The following is a 4,742-nucleotide window of genomic DNA, read 5'->3' as shown; positions in this document are numbered from 1 at the left end:
AACCAGGACACTGTCCTCCGGAGAGGGATACAACAGCTGCCTATGCAATCAGGATGTCTCTCAGCCAGTGTCATGGTCAACAGGCTGATGAATAAGAGATGAACAATGCCTAAACCCCAGTGGTTTAGCAGGGAAAGCAGGAAGAACTGCTCATTGATTGCCACAGCCATTGTCAGATGTTGAGCACAGGACTGAGTTCCATAGGCCAGTATTGAAGTAAGGTGAGGTAGGTAATCTTCTAACTGGTGGCCTCTTGTAGGATTCTCAGTACCTTGATGGGCCTTCACTGGGAGTGTAAATACCCATGTGTGCAACAGGCAAGCACACATGCAAAATTACACAGGTGCAAAACTATGAGCTCCTATGTGAGGGATTACATGATTCATCAGTTTGTCGGTGGAAAACAGAGGTCTCTGCTCCTCTATTTCCATGATACAGCAAAGATGTGTCTGCAATACTTGGGTGACCTGATATTCTCCTGTGGCCTCAAGGATTTGTGTCACATTAAACCACTTGCCTCACGGAGTGACAGAGTGCAGGGTAGGCTTTGTGGGAGGATAGTTCTGGGCCACAGAGCCTGTGCAGAACAACGCGTTACAGCTTCTGGTGCTCCAAGCTTTCTGTGCATTTATAGAAGGCAAAATGAGGCTAAGGTTTAATCAAAGCAGATATTAGTGCTTTATAAAGAGTCAAGGAGCTACATTTTGTGTTTTGTGGGTATACACTAATTACTTGCTACTTATCTGCCTTCAGATATGTTTGCTGTTGCTTCAGGTGTTCTTCAAAGACAACAACATCAAAGATGGGATCCCATCTGAAGCACCAGCACATCCTTAAAATGGCCCTGAGGATTCCCCCATTTCTCTGATAATGCCATTGCTTACTAGATCATGTTCTGTGCACACAGTCCTATTAGCAGAACAGGACCTAATTTGTTTCTCTTGGCAGCAAATCAGAGCTACCAGAGTTCCAGGGTTCATGCTGAGTTAATGCCGAGTTCCCCACTCTGCCTGTAACTGAGCACCTAGTTGTGACTGAATTTCCAGACAATTATGAAAAAAAAAAGAGAGGGGGAACAGGGGGGTAGACTAAAAAAAAAGGAAATGTAGTTCATATTTCCTGCATGTCAGTTCAGATCATTGTGTCTGTAAAAAGTAAATCTACCTGCTACAACAACGTGCAATCCCCTGTGAAATGGGTTGTGTATGTGTGTGGCTTCACATTCCTGGGTTGGTTTTAGAGATTTCTCTTTAGCAGCAGTGCTTAGCACACACTGGCAACAGGTTAGGCATGTCCATTTCAAAATTGGTGCTGTCTAGGGAAGACTGAATTGAATAATTGATTTTTTTTTAATCAGACACAATAATTGAGGAATAATGGAAAAGGAAAGCTCAGAGGAAGTAGGGCCTGGGAATTGTGGTAATACAAAGTAGAGGAATCCCTTGGGGACAGATCATATCAACTGAAGTGAAAGAAATATATAGGCTTTTCTGTCCTTCTGGCCTTTTGTAATAGCAAAATAAAGAGAAGAGCTGGGACTATGAAAGGAAGAATAAAGCAAACTTCTTCTTTCACTCCACTTTCAGTTTAACCCTCTGCTGTCTTGTGCAATTGAAAGTAAAATGTGATGTCCTCACTTTCTTCCTTGAATTGATGGGTTGGGAAACTGTAATGCTCCTGAAAAACAGTATTAGTTCAGCAGGTTCAAGGGTAATGGGAAAGAGGCAGGGCTGGTGAGTCTGGGTTTGGGGTTTGGAAGGTGCCCCTTGAAGAATGTCTAACAATAAGAAGCTCATGCCACCTCCTGGGTAGCATTTAAAGAATGTGTGGATAGTCTGCATCAAGAATCATCCCCCAAAAACATAGATAAATGTCTGCAAAACGTCAGGAAAACTTGGCAAAAGCAACCGTTAATTTCCCTACAAGCTGCCTGCAAAACCCTTTTAGTGATTTATGGCACCTTACAATATCCCAGGTCACTGGCATGCACTGCCTTCTTTAGGAGAAACCTGTTATACCAAGTAGCATACTATTGCTTCCTGGTAAAGTTTCCTGAGACTTTCTAAATTAATTGATTTTTGTTTATCCCTTATGTTTCTCTTCCTTCCAGTAATTTTGCTGCCCCTCTTTTATATCTGCCTCCTTATCAGAAATGATCCTACTTACTTTTAGTCACTGCTTAGTGAACTGGTACAAACTTTGCTCTTTCCACCTTTTCTTGTATTTAGATATTCTGGTAATCAATATATATTGCTCTGTCTCAATAGCTTTTGGGTATTGAAATGCCCAGAAGAGAGAACAATACTTTAGGCATGACATCCATAGAGAAAGAAGACCATAGCTTGCTGCTGCATAATCTATACAGCGCTTCTGTGCACAAACGAGGGCCTTGCACTGTCTTGCCAAAGTCAAATGCAATTTGCCCTCTATTATAGCCCTTAGTGCTCCAGTGTTGCTGCTATCTTTCCCATTAAGCACCTGTGGTTTGGGTTATTTTCCTCCTCCCTCCCTGATCTCAGATAATTACTTTTTTCCTCCAAGCTTAATGTTTCATTTGGGTAATTTCTTCCTGTTGTTTCAATTTCTCCAGCTCCCATTTTGTTATTTCTCCTTCTTGCCTGCCTTTGAAAGCAGACTCTCACATCCTCTCTACTCTTGTCCCCCAACTATTCCACATCTTCAATGAAGATATTAATAAAACCAGAAAAAACAATGGAACAATAAGAATCCTGCTTCAGCACCCTTCCTGATGCTCCCCTTACTGGGCACATGCCACAGGATACGGCTTGCAGGCTTTGCTCGTGCTTTCTTACATCCACATCTATGCCTTCATGAATTTGTTTTGACACTGTATGAACTCTGAAGTTGCTCTATGAAATTCCCGCTTTACCAATGTGGGCAGAACCACATCTGGTGCATTTTCCTTTTCCCAATATAATAATTTTAGCTAGTGTGTCAGGAATGCAAGCCAGTGTCCCCCGTGTGCTCAGTCATTTCCCAACGCTCCTAACCCACAGTGCTCCTGTATTCCTTGCTTGGCAGCACACCTGCTTTGCTTGTACTCCTCAGCTTTGCTTTACATTTATCTCCAAAACCTTTCCCAGTTCCCCAAATGCCAATACACATCCTTAACTTGTGGTGTATGCAGCCCTTCACAGTTCCCTTCCAAGCTCACTGCAGTTTATAGGACCAGAGCCTCAGCTGCTATAAATTGTTATAGCTCCACAGGAATCAATTGAGCTATGTGATTTGTTCACCAGCTGGACATCTGGCTGGGATTTTATGAAAGAACATTTGCCTGGACTGCAAATAGGGCATTAAAGGTCCCTAGGGCCAAGTGAGCTTGGGGAATGAAGGAGGGAAAAGGAAAAAAACAAAAGAGATACTGTGGAATAAGCCAGCTCCAGCAGCAAAAAGATCTGGAAAAGAGCCAGATGAGACAGAGGACACCATCAACATGGACTTCTGTACTCTGAAAATGCCATTAATTGTACTCCCTGCAGAGATCTCTCACCTCCTTATTTTGATGGTCCACCTAATCCTTGTACAAGTTCTTATTCTTAGTATTGGGTCATGTCCCGTTCTCTTGTATTTCAGCAGTGTCTCTCCTCAGGTAGCAAGACTCTTACTGTACAAGCTGCTGTACAAGCACAAAAAGACCAAAAACTTACCTGAGAAACCTGCAAACCACCTGCTACCTGTGGGTACAGGCTGTGAGCAGAATACTGCTATTAAAAAAGAGCATTGGCAACTTGAGAGGCAGTGAGCCTTGTCCTTAATGCTGGGAACGTTGACCCCATGGGCTCCTGCTTCCTCTGTCTTTTTTCCTCCCTTTCCTCTGGTCCCATCTTTTCACATTGCCCCTTTTCTTTTGGTGAATCTCCTCCTGAAAACAACAAATCTGTTGGGCTGTATTGCTTAGAACAAGATAGTAAATTACAGAAATACCATGATGTCTTGTGTCTGTAGCTAATATTGTGTGCCCTCCTTTTTCAAAGAGGAAAATGGGAAGCAGGAAAACCCATCGAAAGAAGAATGCTTTCAGAAGATGTCAGGACTGCCCAGTGGATAACCTGGTTGCTCTTTGTGAAATCTCAGGGCCACTCTCCTAGAGAGCCAGAAATCACTCAGCTTGTCCTAGCTGAGCCACAGTAACTCACTGCATACCTTCCCTTAGCTCAAGACAAGGTGCCCTTGAGTGAGCCTTTGCAGGAGGAGGTCTGAGCAGAGCTCAGTGCCCTCTGGCTTGTCACCAGCCCTGTGTGCCAGCAGGCAGGTGCTGGTGACCCTGAGCAGAAACTCTTGCCCTGGAAAGGGGCCTTTGCAGCTCACCTCTAAGAAACAATTTGTACTTGAGACGGAGAAAAGCTGAGGCTTCTAGCAATCATTAGGAAAGCACTGAGGCGTATAAGCTGTTGGGTTGTTAGTCATTTGGGCAGTCCCCAAGAGGCATTTGTGTGGATGGGAGGGTGAAAAATGTGCCTTACACAACATGTGTAAATGGTAACTAATTTTTCTTTTTTTTTTTTTCTCTCTTTTTTTTTTTTTTTCTTTCTTGGGAGTGCAAGAGGCCTATAAAACAATTAGAGCTTAAAATTGGACTCCTGGCAGAGAAGGAGAGAGGGAGTTTATGCCTTGTTAAGTGTAATCAGTCTGGTGATAAGGGGACAATTTCAGCTGTGTGAGATATAATTACATCATAAACTCCACATTACAAACAGGTCAAGCAGAGGTGAAAAGGT

At 43.2% G+C, this 4,742-nt stretch overlaps 1 long non-coding RNA gene across 1 annotated transcript; it reads right to left on the bottom strand.

The window, feature by feature from the left end:
* Positions 1–2,306: 2,306 nt before the first annotated feature.
* LOC136290283 (uncharacterized) lies at positions 2,307–4,412 on the bottom strand. The gene is made up of 3 exons (XR_010721075.1): positions 4,333–4,412; positions 3,515–3,640; positions 2,307–3,419 (listed from the first exon to the last, which is right to left on the bottom strand). It is a non-coding gene; the product is annotated as an uncharacterized lncRNA (long non-coding RNA).
* Positions 4,413–4,742: the final 330 nt, after the last annotated feature.

The sequence above is a fragment of the Chamaea fasciata genome, unplaced genomic scaffold, assembly GCF_029207755.1.
Source record: "Chamaea fasciata isolate MVZ Bird 193981 ecotype frontalis unplaced genomic scaffold, bChaFas1.0.hap1 SCAF_5, whole genome shotgun sequence".
NCBI classification, from domain to species: domain Eukaryota; kingdom Metazoa; phylum Chordata; class Aves; order Passeriformes; family Sylviidae; genus Chamaea; species Chamaea fasciata.
Note: the sequence above shows the minus strand (reverse complement) of the source record. Positions and strands in the feature narration are given on the sequence as shown.